Raw genomic sequence first — 13,771 nt, 5'->3', positions numbered from 1 at the left:
CTAAATGGTTCTGAGAAAATTTAATTTAGAAAAACATATAAATTATAATTCGTTTTTGACCCACTTATCAGATTAAACATTTTTTTTTGTGTTATTTTTGCTTTAGTAAAACTGCATGCAAAAGCCCTGATCAGTAAGATGTAAAAAAAAAAAAGCTCTTGGTCACCACAATAAATTGTCCAGAGATTGTTGACTTACTACATAACAATCCAAAAATAAATAAGGATTAATACGAATGTATGAGTGTATCATTTTTATTTTGCACATGACATGCAAGGATTTAAGTTCGACGTTGCTTTATTGGACATGTAAATGTTTAATTATAGGCAGATCTCTTAAATGTGTACATTAACAAATGCTAAATGTATATAAATGACATAATGGTAGCAGTCACTCCTATTAAATGAAGAGCGTTGGACACAAAAAAGGCACCAATGAAGATAAGTCAGAGTGATGCAGACATCACTGCAGATCTAGCTGTGCTGCAGGAAGTCAATATTCAAAGTCATGTGATCAGTAGGCTTAAACTATATGCAGCCTCATCACTTTGTTCTGCACCAGTAGAAATTCACCAGTTACTCAAATCATTCGGGCAATATGACATCTTGACATTTTCACACTGTCTGCAGCGTATTCCACTTTGCTACGGAATAATGCATTTTATAGGCGTGAAATTGCTTCAGCCTCAAACTTAAAAAATAAAACGTATGCGAGAATTTATATAAATGAATTCCATTTAAATTTATATTTGCGGTAAACTATATCTATGTCGGTATTAATTGCAATACATGTGCAATAAACTTTCTTTCGGCTTCTCCTTAAGTCCCAATGAGACAGTGACAGTATGTGTGAGAGAGACATATAAAGAGACTAAAGGACAGAATGAACAGCCCAGCCTTTCAAACTCTTATAAGCAGCAAGTGGGAAATCACACAAGATGAAAAATTTGTGCACATAATTACATAATAAAATCTGTGCACATAAATACTCACAGCCTAAATGTACACTATATAGACAAAAGTTTGTTGACACCTGATCATAAGATTTGTCTGTGATTTTTTAACCTCCCATTCCACATTTAGCCCCCATTTGCTGTTATAATAATTTCCACTCTACTGGGAAGATGTTCCACTAGATTTTGCAGTGTGGTTTTGGAGATTTGTGCTCATTCCACCATAAGTGTTAGCAAAGTCACGTACTGATGTAGGGTGAGGAGGCCTGGGGTGCAGTCAGCATTTTAATTAATTCCAAAGGCATTCAATAGGGTTGAGGTCAGAGCTCTTTAGCAGGCCACTCAAGATCTTCCACAATGACCCATGTAAACCATATCTTCAAGAAGTTCACTTTGTTCGCAGGGGTGTTATGATGAAACAGGTCTGGGTCCTTAGTTCCAGTGAAGGGAAAATTTCATGCTACCGCTGCCTAAGTAATGCTGTGCTATTGTCTGCCTCCTACTTTGTGGTAACTGTTTAAGGAAGAACCACATATGGATGAAAAAATCAGGTGTCCCAGTACTTTTACCTTTTTAGTGTATTTTAATAGACCAAATTATCCCACTGGCCTAAATTTTCTCACAGTAAACAAAAGGCTAATTAAGCACAGAGGAAAAGAAGGGGAGCCTTAGAGCTTATACTTTGACAATTGTACGATCTGTCAGATGATTCTCACTTCCTCTGTGTGTCAGAATGAGGCAAAGGCAGAATGAGATCACTGAGTGAAAAACAACCTTGGATTAATGACACTGAGCGTTTATCGTAAGTGCCTCGGCTGAGTCACAATCTGAGCAATCGAATGTCATGTTACATCTAACAGCAGAAACCCCCAAATTCTATACAGAGCTTAATAACAAAGCCACTGAATGCAAACTGCATGAAGTAATTTTTGTTGTCTAGGAAAGCCACACCAGCAGTGAGATAAATCTATTTTATATTCCAATAAACAACAAAGCAAAATCAATGCAGATCTTAGTCCTAGAAAGCAGTAGCATCAGATCTTAGACATAGGAACCAGTGAAAAAAAATCTTTACATTTCTTACAAGATATAAACAGCCAACTAGCATTGCAGACTTTGAACAAGCTCATATATTCTAAATACCCTTCCATGTTAAGATCATTTGACTACAGTGCTAAGCAGAATCCAAAAGATTGCTAATAAAGTAGATTAGTCCACTCATTGCCTTTTATTGCTACTATCTGCTCATGTCACCTCAACACTATGCTCCTCTTCTAAGTGTACATACGCAATTTAAGTGCATAAATGTATCATAAGGATGCAATGCATTATAGTTTCAGTCATATCCACAATTATTTACAGCAAGCTGTGAACGTTTAGATGTTAAACCAAACTTATAAAGGATTATTAATAAAGGTTGCATGAAATCACAATAGGGGAGCTGTGAGCAATTAATGTTTGACCATGCAAACCCCTCAACACAAGCACTGTGCAATTATTTGTTTTGCATAACCATTATAAAACCACTCAGCCACTTTATAATTTCTCTCTTTTACAATGTGGCTTTTACTTTTGTGGGTTAAATAAGATTTATTTCTGTTATTCTGTCTTGCTTCGTCAGTATGGTATATGCAATAACAATGCTATTTCATACAAAGCTTTTAAACACAAGGTGTCACTGAGCTCTATATGACACGCTGTCACACCTAAAGCAGACTGTGTAAGCCTGACTAATGGCTGATTACTAAATAATACATTGCAGTTAAAACAATCTACAATTATGGTTATAATTTAGGTATAAGCTACTTCTCAGCATGAGAAAAAACATTCTAACATATGTGAATTCACTCTCTCTGCAATATTTAATTCATTTATTAAATTAAATAATTTATCTGGTCACTTACTTATACTGTATCCTCCTGTAACATCCCCTAGATATGTGGACACTAGTGTATTTACTGTATGCATAAGCACAAAAATATGTTAGCCCATATACTTTTCAATTTGCATACATATAAGATCATTTTTATGTTTTTTAAGTTTAATGTTTATAAACGTGACAAAAATCACAAAACTAGTTTACTTTAGGCCTATCTTATCTGTTTCTGAAAGGGTTTATGCAGTTACACACAGCCTCTGCATACTGCTGGACAGAGCTACTAAAACTGCACAAAATGCTACACACATAAGCATGACAGTAATAACCAGCTAAAGAGGTTAATCTAATAACACCAGTGCAGAAAAAGAACAACAGAACTCAGTTCATTCAGTTGTTGTTAAATATAAATAGCATCTCCAAAAGTAGGATTACTACTTAATATCAAGGAACCAAAATAAAAAATATAATCATCACCTATAACTAGACAATTATTACAAAATGATACACTATGATATATAATATTTGCAGTGTTATATTAATAAAAAAGTACCAGGAAAAGCTGAAATTAGCAACCAATGATGCAGGTGATTTTTTCTGCAGTAAAACTGCTCTATATCCGGTCACACCCACTGTTTCTGCTCTCTTTACAGACCTATCATATTGCATTCTGGGTTTGATAACTCAGATAACCCACAGAAGCCTGAATCGATATAGCGGGATGGTTAGATGGTAAGAGTGTGGATGTGTTAGGAGGAGCCTCCCAACACCACCATTCTTCTAACTATGTTTAAAACCTATTTCCTGAGAGGCAGTGAGTCACCAATACTGGCATCATCTGAGTTATAGTGACGATACGCCGGGTCCATTACCAGAAGAGTGGTTTGAACAGTGAGTCTAGTGAGTGTGTATGCGTGTGTGTGTGTGTGTGTGTGTGTGTGTGTGTGTGTGTGTGTGTGTGTGTGTGTGTGTGTGTGTGTTAAACCTGCTGTAATCTCTGTATATTTTAAGCGATAGTGAATATAATAAGGATGCAAGAATAACTAGTCTAGCTTCAGCCAGAGAGCATGGAGGACCTGAGACAATTGTCTGCAGAGGAACAAAGTCAGAATTCTTCTCTGTGGGACTCAAGGCCACGTGCCCTGAATTATTCATTGTTTTGCAAAGCTGACATGTTACAGAAACTTGCCTTCCTAAACACTGCACATGTCCATTCCAAAGAGCAGCACAACCCCTTCTGTAGTTGAAATATGCCGTTATTTATCAGTGAAAAAAGTCAACCCTTTTTCTTTGAAAGTAATAAAATCTTAATTGAATTGTCTTATATACTTTTATATATTAACATAATCACAGATTTAAAAAAATAAAACATTTTCTTGTCCACATTTTTTTACTATGCAAATTCATTAGTCATTTAAGATTATTAAAATATCACACTTTACAAGGTGATCCCAGTAATATCCTGCATGAATTCTATAACAGACTGTGATAACATGCTCCTGTCAAATTATACAATGAATATCCTCCAACCACACTTACACAAACACTAAAGACTATGTTCTTTTCACATCATCATGGCATTAACCAGCATGATTCTGGCTTATGCAGAAAATCAAGACACATTTTACCTGCAATACATTAGAGATAATAAGGGCATTCTTTCTGTCCGATATACTGTATATTGTGTATATTTTGCCATTGCCACTCTACTGTGACCACTTTCTATTCTCAGCTGTTATTACCCAAATAATCGGGTGATACTTTTGTTTAACTAGATGTCTTTCGAAATAGTACTTGCGTATGGTCACATTCACCTTTTCATATGATTGGTATTGTTATAGATTTTATCACCCAAATAGTAGGATGATACCATTGTTTAGCCAGATGTCTTTCTAATGATTCTCTTTCATTATAATCATGTACCCATTTGCTCAGAAATTGTCCTCGATGTCCCGTTACTGCTCCCATGCTATAATTGATTAAATGTCAGTTAAGCTATATTTTCCACATAATACTTTGTAACTGCCTCTATGATAATATGTCAAGTCATTTGGGGAATGAGCTTGTTCTAACATATTTCTCAGACTATAATCTGGGTCAAAGCAGTCTGTAATTTCTTACAACTACGATTATATATGTAGTGAGCTTTATATCATAACATGACATCCTCTTATTAGTGGCTTTAGATGGGCACTACAGAAGACACAATTTCCCTTTCGTGCCAGAACTTTGGTCGCAGTGGTACTACATTATTTACAGATCAGCATTAGTCTAATTAATCTTATTTTGTGATAGAATTGTTTAATTTCTGCACCAGAAAATCATACAGTGTAAAGCTGACTTTACACACCCATTCCACATGTCTATACCTCAAACTGCAGAGCCTAAATATTGCTCATTACTTTTTACCAGTACGTGAACCATTACATGGATGTAACCATCACCTCTGGCTTGTTCATCAGAGATTTAAATCTGCTTTTAAAATTCCTGTAAAGTTGTTTTGTGACTATTTCTTAAAGACCTATAACAATATAGTGGAACTTAATATAATTTTGGCAGTTTTAGGTCAGCTTAGTTTTGACATATAGAATATCTGACTTTCTGGAAACTACTGTATATTGCACAGTACAATTTATAGGCTTGTGGCATAAAACAACTTCCTGTCTATATTAAGTGACCTTCTGCTATTATATTTATCTGAAATCACTGACCTTCAGAGCTTGTAACAGTCTTTTATATCACATAATTCTTTACAAAAGTCATTTCTGTTATCTTTTATAAACGCTTAAATAAAGTCACTGAAACATGTTTTAACATGTCTCAGTAATATATCATCATTCTTTAAGGACTGTCTCCTGAACCTTTGATCTAATATTGAGATATCAAATCTCAATCGTCTTTTCTACTGTGTCCTAAAACCTAATGTATAGGTATCTTTCTCATGAGTATATTCCCAGGAGGATATGTTTAATGACAATAAACTGCTTAACATAACTAAATCTGAGAGAGATTCAGTCTTAAAAGTATGGGTTGATCGTCAATAAATCAGAGTAATAACCCTACAAGCTGCAAATTTAGCTGAAGGCTGAGAAGACTGTCAAAGAAATACATGTGCTGAAAAAAAAATCTTTTTTTTTTTTTTTTTACTTTACTTGAAACTCACTTACAATGGAAATATGCATTTTTAGAAACAAGAAACAGCAGATGTTTAATATGCTGCTATTGCGACCTAGTGCAATACATCAATGCATCTTCTATACTGTAAAAGTCAACATTTGGCTGTTAATCAGTGCAGTACCACTATTTAAAAAGACTAGATTTCTAAGAATAGTAACAAGAACAAGATTATATAAGTTATGCAAAAAAATATATCAATTAAGGCAGACCCTCAGTCTGTAATTTGCTACCATAAGTCACATCATATTTAACAAATTCAGTGTAACTGAACTTCTGAACTTAACTGAACTGAACTTCTATGTATGTATGCATGTATGTATGTAAATATACATACATACATACATAGAAGTTCAAATGTGCCAAACTTTTTATTTACTACAGACATGATATCAGAACACATTAGCTAGACATTAGCTTGATTTTAATAAAGCAAACCTACACATTTATTGCATTTGGCAGACACACATATCCAAAACAAACTTACAATTACAATTTAGGATTGGGGTCTTCCAATCCAAAGTCCAACACCTTAACCATTAACCTACAACTTCCAGTACTAAATTGTTAAGTCTACTAGGCAGTAACTTGGGTAAAACCTGCCTTAACTCCATTTTAAAGTTACATGTTCATCATGCACACTGAAATGATATTTTAACAGAAACTTTTAACTGATTCAAATCACGGGAACACTGCATCCTCCATGATGGCAGAATGATTTTGGTGTGTCTGACCATTTATATAAAGTGCAGAATATATGATTAACTACATATGTTTTAAACTACAGAAAATGTAAAAGAGAAAATGTAAGTAGTTAAATTTGACTTATGACTGTACTGCTGTAATGTTTAAAAGGTTTAATCCATGTACATAAAAACCTGTTGGGTAAGATTTCTGATCTTATTCCCTTTCTTGATGGATTTTAAAATTGTAGCAGCCTTCCATTTACAATTACACTTATCCTACACAGGGTCGCAATAAAGCCTGGAAACTAGGCCAGAGAAGTGGACCCATCCCTGAACAGACAGTTTTGCATGTGCAAATGTAATGAACTGGGTGGGGAAATCCAAGTACCTGGAGTATCCATTAATTAAAGCATGAAGAGAACATGCACTCTCCATACACAAAGGGAGGGACACAAACCCCCAAAGTGTATTTTCATCAAATAATTAAATAAATAATTAAATAAAACCTAATCAGCAGCTTATTTTATGAACAATTCCATTTCAAATCACGTCAACAAGAAAAGTCAGACATACTGCATGCTAAGTCATTAAGACCGGAGGTTTATACGGTTAGTCAGCAAACACACAGGCCCTTGTGACAGGTGTACAGTTACTGACAGGGTTTATCATGACACTTAAACATTCAAACCTCTGAACAAATCTATACAAGATATCTAACCTACAAAAATGAATCCTCTGCTGTTGTTAAAAAATTTATTTTTGAAATTGCATTGTATCACAAAGGCATTCCTTTTCTGGTTCTGAGATCAATATGTTCACCTTTGAACTTAATTAACACAATGGCTGGAGGGAGCTTTTTAATCATCAAGTTCAATGTTCCTGTAGTTATGACCTCGCAGCTGCTCTGAACTCCATGAAGAGAGATGTGACAACTCAACAAAAACAATAACCTGAGCACAAGAGACAAAAAGAGAAGGAGGACAGGAAGGAGTTAAACATTTTCATTGCATTTACTGGTCACTAATATGATAATACAGATCATTCTCATGCTTGCCTATTTTTCTCAAAAGGGGTTTCTCAAAAAAAAAAAAAAGAAAACGGGTTTAATAATGCTGTAAGCTCAAGGCTAAAAGTGGCTATCTGCCCACTGCCCCACCCTACTATGCATTCTGCTAAAGGCTACTTGTTCTCAATATGCTTGAGTGATAGTTCAGAGCATTGCTGCACTATTCACTTGAAATATGATACGACTGTCAGAACACGTTCATCACAAAAGCTTTTGACTCATCTAACATTGCGATTCATAAAACCAGCATCCAACATTTACTGTTGCCTCTGAGATCCTGTACATGAAGGTGGCCTATGTTCAGAGTCACATATATTGCATCAGAACATGCTAAAAGCCCACTTTAAAAGCTTGGAGGATACAACAAAGACAGGCAGCTGTAGGAAAGGTGTAAGCTCTAGTACCAGCAGGGGACAACTTTAATGGAACGGAGCTTCATATCCCTTCTGATCTCACCCCTCCTTTTTCTCCTGAAGAACAGAGATTCATCACCATAATAAAACAAGTGTCTCGCACAACAGGGAGGGGCCGGACAACAGGGAATTCTACCTATTCACACAAATTGACACAATCAACAGCCCAGAGCATAGGACAGACATGTTTAAAACACTGCAAACACTCACAAACACACATGTACAGAGCCTTTATACAGAGATGCCTTAAGCCACACCTCACAATACACACAACACTTTCCTTATAGCTGGAACTTAGTGGCAGGTGATGGCAGGGCCGAAACAGTAATGCTCTAAAGGAGCACACTCACTATTAACCCTTTATTCTCCATTCAGCCGGCAAAGAGCATCAGCATAAATGCTCCTAAATGACTGTACATACACACATATATAAACACAGCCAATGTGGGCAATGCAAACACGCTGATTTCTATAAAGGAAAACTCTACCCAGCTTCATAACCTGCTGTCCTGCATGCATACCTTTCCTACAGGCCGAATAGCTGGAGCATCAAAACAACCGCTAGCACACACATTTCCCGAACGCCTGGATCAGTGCTGTCGATGTGTGCGTGTGTGCGTGCGCGTGTATGCGGCAGCATTTCCCCACTCTGCGGCCTCTTTGACAACGCAGGACGCATCTCGCCGACTTGACTGACTCACCAGTCACCGCTATCCGCGGCATATAACCTTGGCAGCAGAAACACATAGTTGGGCCTGGACCAAAAGCACCATTCACAGCATTGAGGAAGGAGAGTAGTGTGGCACTCACCTGATCCCTGCTTTACTCCATCTCGTGCTCAGGGCGTGAGTGAGGATGCGATGTGGGGGAGGTGTGTGTGTGTGTGTGTGTGTGTGTGCTGAGACACTGCGGCCTCGAGCAGCGCGAAGGAGCGGATGCTGATGATGCAGCGCCTTCAGCCGAGCAGCCCTGTTGCCTGGGAAACTGGGGTGTGATGGAGCAGTCATGCTGCGCTCTGATTGGCTGGAAAGGTGTGGCGCTCGATGTGGGCGGGGCTACAAGAAACAAAAACCATTGGCCGTGGATTACCTACCCTGTATATATATATATATATATATATATATATATATATATATATATATATATATATATATATATATATATATATATATATATATATATATACAGTCGCATGATTGTCATGAGTCAACCAGTGATTAATCGCAACTTAATTTAAAAAAAATCTTTTTTCAAATGTAAATTATTATTTTTCATAATACTCTAATCAACATGTGCATGGAGAATACGGATGCTTTATGCAAATGTATGTTTATTATTAGTGAAACCAGACTCAACATAGAGCATGAATACAGAATATTCTTGTGTTTTAAAGTAAATCATCAGAAAACCAAATAGAATCTCTGTTATGTTTCTACACGGACAGTTTTAATTGCCGGATGTGTGCACCATGGAGGATTTTGGTGCTTGATTTGACACTTGCCGCATCATTAAGAATGTTTATTATTATAAACAAATGTTTATTATTTTCAGGTGGAGCTAAGGACGTTGTGAATAAATGTGTGTTGCATTGACAGTTTCATTTCACCTCTTATATACTTAAATATATATATTAGGGAAGTATGCATGGTTTATTTCATCCATTTCATGTAAAGTTTCCTTACTTTGATTATTTTTTGCTTTTTCATGTTTCATTTTGTTCATTCATATATATATATATATATATATATATATATATATATATATATATATATATATATATATATATATATGAATGAACAAAATGAAACATGAAAAAGCAAAAAATAATCAAAGTAAGGAAACTTTACATGAAATGGATGAAATAAACCATGCATACTTCCCTTTAACATTGGGGGATGTCCAGCAGTGCCTTAAGCAAAGAACTGACAGAAACCAGTGGGACCCAGGTACACCCATCTACTGTCTGGAAAAGTCTGACCTAAAAGTAATCTTTATAGAAGAATTTAAACCAAAAAGCCATACAGTGGGGGAAATACCTTTAAGAAAGTTCACCTAATATCACTCATTATTTATATAGAAGACACCCATCACAGAATTAACCTCTTCCATTCAAACCTCTCCACCATCATGGGCAAGACCAAAGAGCTGCCAAAGGTTGTCAGGGACAAGATTGTAGACCTGCACAAGGCTGGAATGGGCTACAAAACCATTAGCATAACCATTTCGCTTGGTGAGAAAGAGATCACTGATAATTCGAAAATGGTAGAAATACAAGATAAGTCAAGTAAAGTCAAGTCAAGTTTATTTCTAAAGTGCTTTTCACAACAGACATTGTGTCAAAGCAGCTTCACATAATTTAACAGTTAAGGTGTACAATGTGTTTTTATCCCTGATAAGCAGCCATGGCAACTGTGGGGAATGGAAAAACTCCCTTAAATGTTATGAGGAAGAAACCATGAGAGGAACCAGACTCAAAAGGGGAACCCATCCTCATTTGGGTGATATCAATCTTTAAACAATACAGAACGCTGGAGAGTGAGAACTAACATGAGAACTGGAATGTAAGATTATGAGTAATGTCCTTTCCTTTCTTATAAAGTCTTTTGAGATTATGGAACCAGGAGCTACTGAGAAGCTCATAAAATAGCTCAACATATGCGATCATCTCAGATCTAACACCAGCTTCTCCATGCCAGAGCCTTTAAACACTCAAAGAAGTCCAATGGCAAAACTCCACATGAGGTGGAATACAAATGGCACTGGTACATCTCTAGATGGTTCGGGATGTTTGCGGGGTCAGCATCTACTTTTTTAAAGGTCCACAATCTTTATTAGGTGGGACGTGACTGGAGCTGGAGCAACCTCAGGATGCCTCGGGATGGAAAAAGAAAGAGAAGCAGTGGAGAAGAATTAGTGTGGCTGCTGTTCGTGATATTAAAAAGTGATGTTAAAAAATCTTCTGGCCTCAGCCAGAACACTAAAGATGGGTTATGGATGTATCTTCCTGCATGATAATGACCACAAACATACGGCCAAGGCAACAATCTGATGATCCTGTAGCCCATTTCAGGCTTGCCCAAATTAGTCTTGTCATTTTAGGAACGTACTCATAGTCTGCTACAGCCTATGAGTAGCAGACACTAGTAGCAGGCAACAATGAATCTTGTGGAGGTTTCCTGCAAGATTGAGGCTGCATATCTGCAAATGGAGTTGGAGATTTGCTCAGGATTACTGGTGTCCTTGATGCTGAGAAATACCGGTAAATAATTATATATCATGCTATACCCTCAGGGAGGTGTCTGGTTAGCCGCAAATATATTCTGCTGCAGGACAATAACCCCAAACATACAGCCAATGTCATTAAGAACTATCTTCAGCATGGAGAAGAACATGGATTCCTAGAATTAAGTGTGTATGGTGTGGTATGGTGTGTAAGGATATGAGGCATTCTACATCCACAGAAGGTCTGTGGTTTATTCTCTGAAATAAACTGTGTGCAAGTGTACCTAAAATAATTTATGCTTTTTTGCAGGTAAATGGTAGTCACAAAAAAATTGTATTTGATATTTTCTTGTTCTTTTTCTCTTTTTTGTTCCATATTGTTAATTGACAAAAATAATTTATTAACACCTATTTTTTGAAAGCATTCTTACTTTACAGCATTTTTTCACAACTGCATAAAACCTTTGCACAATACTTAACCAGTCCAACTGCCCACAATTTTTTTTTTTTTTTTTTTTTTTTACATGGGAACATAGAGAGAACACACAAAACTAGCCAAGGATTAAAATCAAGGACTTTGAAGTACTGCACAAGTGCAGCTCCTCAGATATAACTTCAAAAAGTAATAAATGTGTGATTACATTGACAATTACACAATGTAAAACAATCACGATGAAAATCACAATGTTACAATCGAGCAAAGGAAGAATGCAGCATAGTAATACACTGTTTGTATTTCCCTACAAATTCCACTGGATGGCATTAATGTTGCAAAATCGAGAACAAACAGTGTGCTCAGTCAGACAATGACAAAAAGTCTTCAGATGTAATTCAGTTAAAGATTTAATTCAGCTGGTTAATAGCAGATCTCTGGTTAGTAGAATCAAGCTGTATTTATATGAAAATTATAAAATAAAAAAAAGTAAAAGTAAATTAAAGGTTCTTTCCTAAACACCTTCAACTCATAGCCTTTTTCTCTTAAAAAGTATTTAAATTGTGTATTTATGCCATTAACAAGTAGCTTACTATTTATAAAAGGGCAACATGTGTGTAAAAGTGAAGATAAATGCATTTACTGGTCTAAATAAAAAATAAAAAGAATCAAATTAAATATATTAAGAATGCAAGAATATACTTTTAAAAGGACAGTCTAATGTTTATAGACATGATGTTCTTTATTTCACTTTGTTTGTGTGTTTTGCTTTTGGAATAATATATTAATACGGCCCTCAAACAAATCCAGTCAAGCCATCATTTTATATATAATACTATTTGAGTATAAATACATGGATGTTGTAATTTATCAATCTCACCAACTGTTCACATTCTTTACAAATATAGTACTCTTTTTGGAAACATTCTACTCTACCTAACAAATGGGTGTATGCTAGGAATGTAGTTGCAGTGGTATGTTCTCAACAAAGAAAGAATTCGTAAAGAGCTATAATTGTGGCATTGAGCTGAAATCACCTTGGCTCTGTTAAGAAGTTGACAAAGGATTAGCCTGTTTCAACAGGCTTTTTTACTTTCTTTAAAAGCCTGTTACCAACCAATAACTGCTATACCACCCACAGGTTGGGGGGAAAAAACATAGTTCTTGTCATAAGTAACAACATAAGAGCAACTTAAAAGCCATTACATAGTGATGCTTCTTGTAAAAGAGAAATACAAAAAAAAATAGGACAATTTAAAATCTACAATAGGGATTTTCCAAACAACATTTTGGTCTGTTCTTTTTACTAATAACTTTTATCAATCATTTCAGTATAGCTATAGCTATAGCTAGAAGGGACAATGTTAGACCTGAGAAAATATACTCCTGCAGATAAATTATCCATATCAAGTGGAAGTGTTCTCAGGCTGAAACAAATGGCACCAATCAACTTGTAAAAATTAATTTGACAATTATTGCTATTTCTGCCTTGGAGTAGATAGGCAACAGTGTGAATGCTTCCCTTAAATGGAAACCCCCTAAAGTATATAATCTAAAATACAGCAGCCTGAAATTCTGAGAGACTGAGTGAATTTGCTATATTAGGCATAATATACATGAATTACACTGAAAATTACACAGAAAATGCTATCATGGTCATCATTGTCATCAAGGTCAAAATTAACTCTAATGGATACTGGAATATTTACGATATTATAGATATGAATAATTCAATAAAGTGGGTTTTCTGACAAAAAAAAAAGCTGACAGTGAAAGTGGTGATTCTGGACATGGTCTTGTAAGGAGCATGTGATTCGTTTAATGGGAATTACCAAAATTAGAAAGGCACTTTCAAAGACATTGATTAGATACTTGATCTTATTCACTTACACATTCAAGATTTAAATTTCAATAAAGTTTATGGCGTAGTTTGTTTGTTTGGTTATTTA

General features: G+C 35.7%; 2 protein-coding genes across 3 annotated transcripts in view; one reads left to right on the top strand and one right to left on the bottom strand.

The window, feature by feature from the left end:
- akap6 (A kinase (PRKA) anchor protein 6) overlaps positions 1-9,145 on the bottom strand; it is a 109,995-nt gene extending 100,850 nt beyond the window's left edge. The window contains exon 1 of one of the 2 annotated variants that reach the window (XM_083544115.1): positions 8,978-9,145. The gene's annotated coding sequence lies outside the window, so the exon portion shown is untranslated. Of the gene's footprint in view, positions 1-8,688; positions 8,779-8,977 lie in introns of those variants that run through there. The other variant, XM_083544116.1, reaches the window with a different exon arrangement.
- Positions 1-13,771, top strand: part of LOC310727555 (non-pathogenic pore-forming peptide amoebapore A-like) — a 133,172-nt gene that overhangs the window by 66,568 nt on the left and 52,833 nt on the right. The window lies entirely within an intron of this gene.

Source organism: Silurus aristotelis, assembly GCF_946808225.1.
Source record: "Silurus aristotelis genome assembly, chromosome: 6".
NCBI classification, from domain to species: domain Eukaryota; kingdom Metazoa; phylum Chordata; class Actinopteri; order Siluriformes; family Siluridae; genus Silurus; species Silurus aristotelis.
The sequence above is the reverse complement of the archived record's forward strand: the minus strand, read 5'-3'. Positions and strand labels throughout refer to the sequence as shown.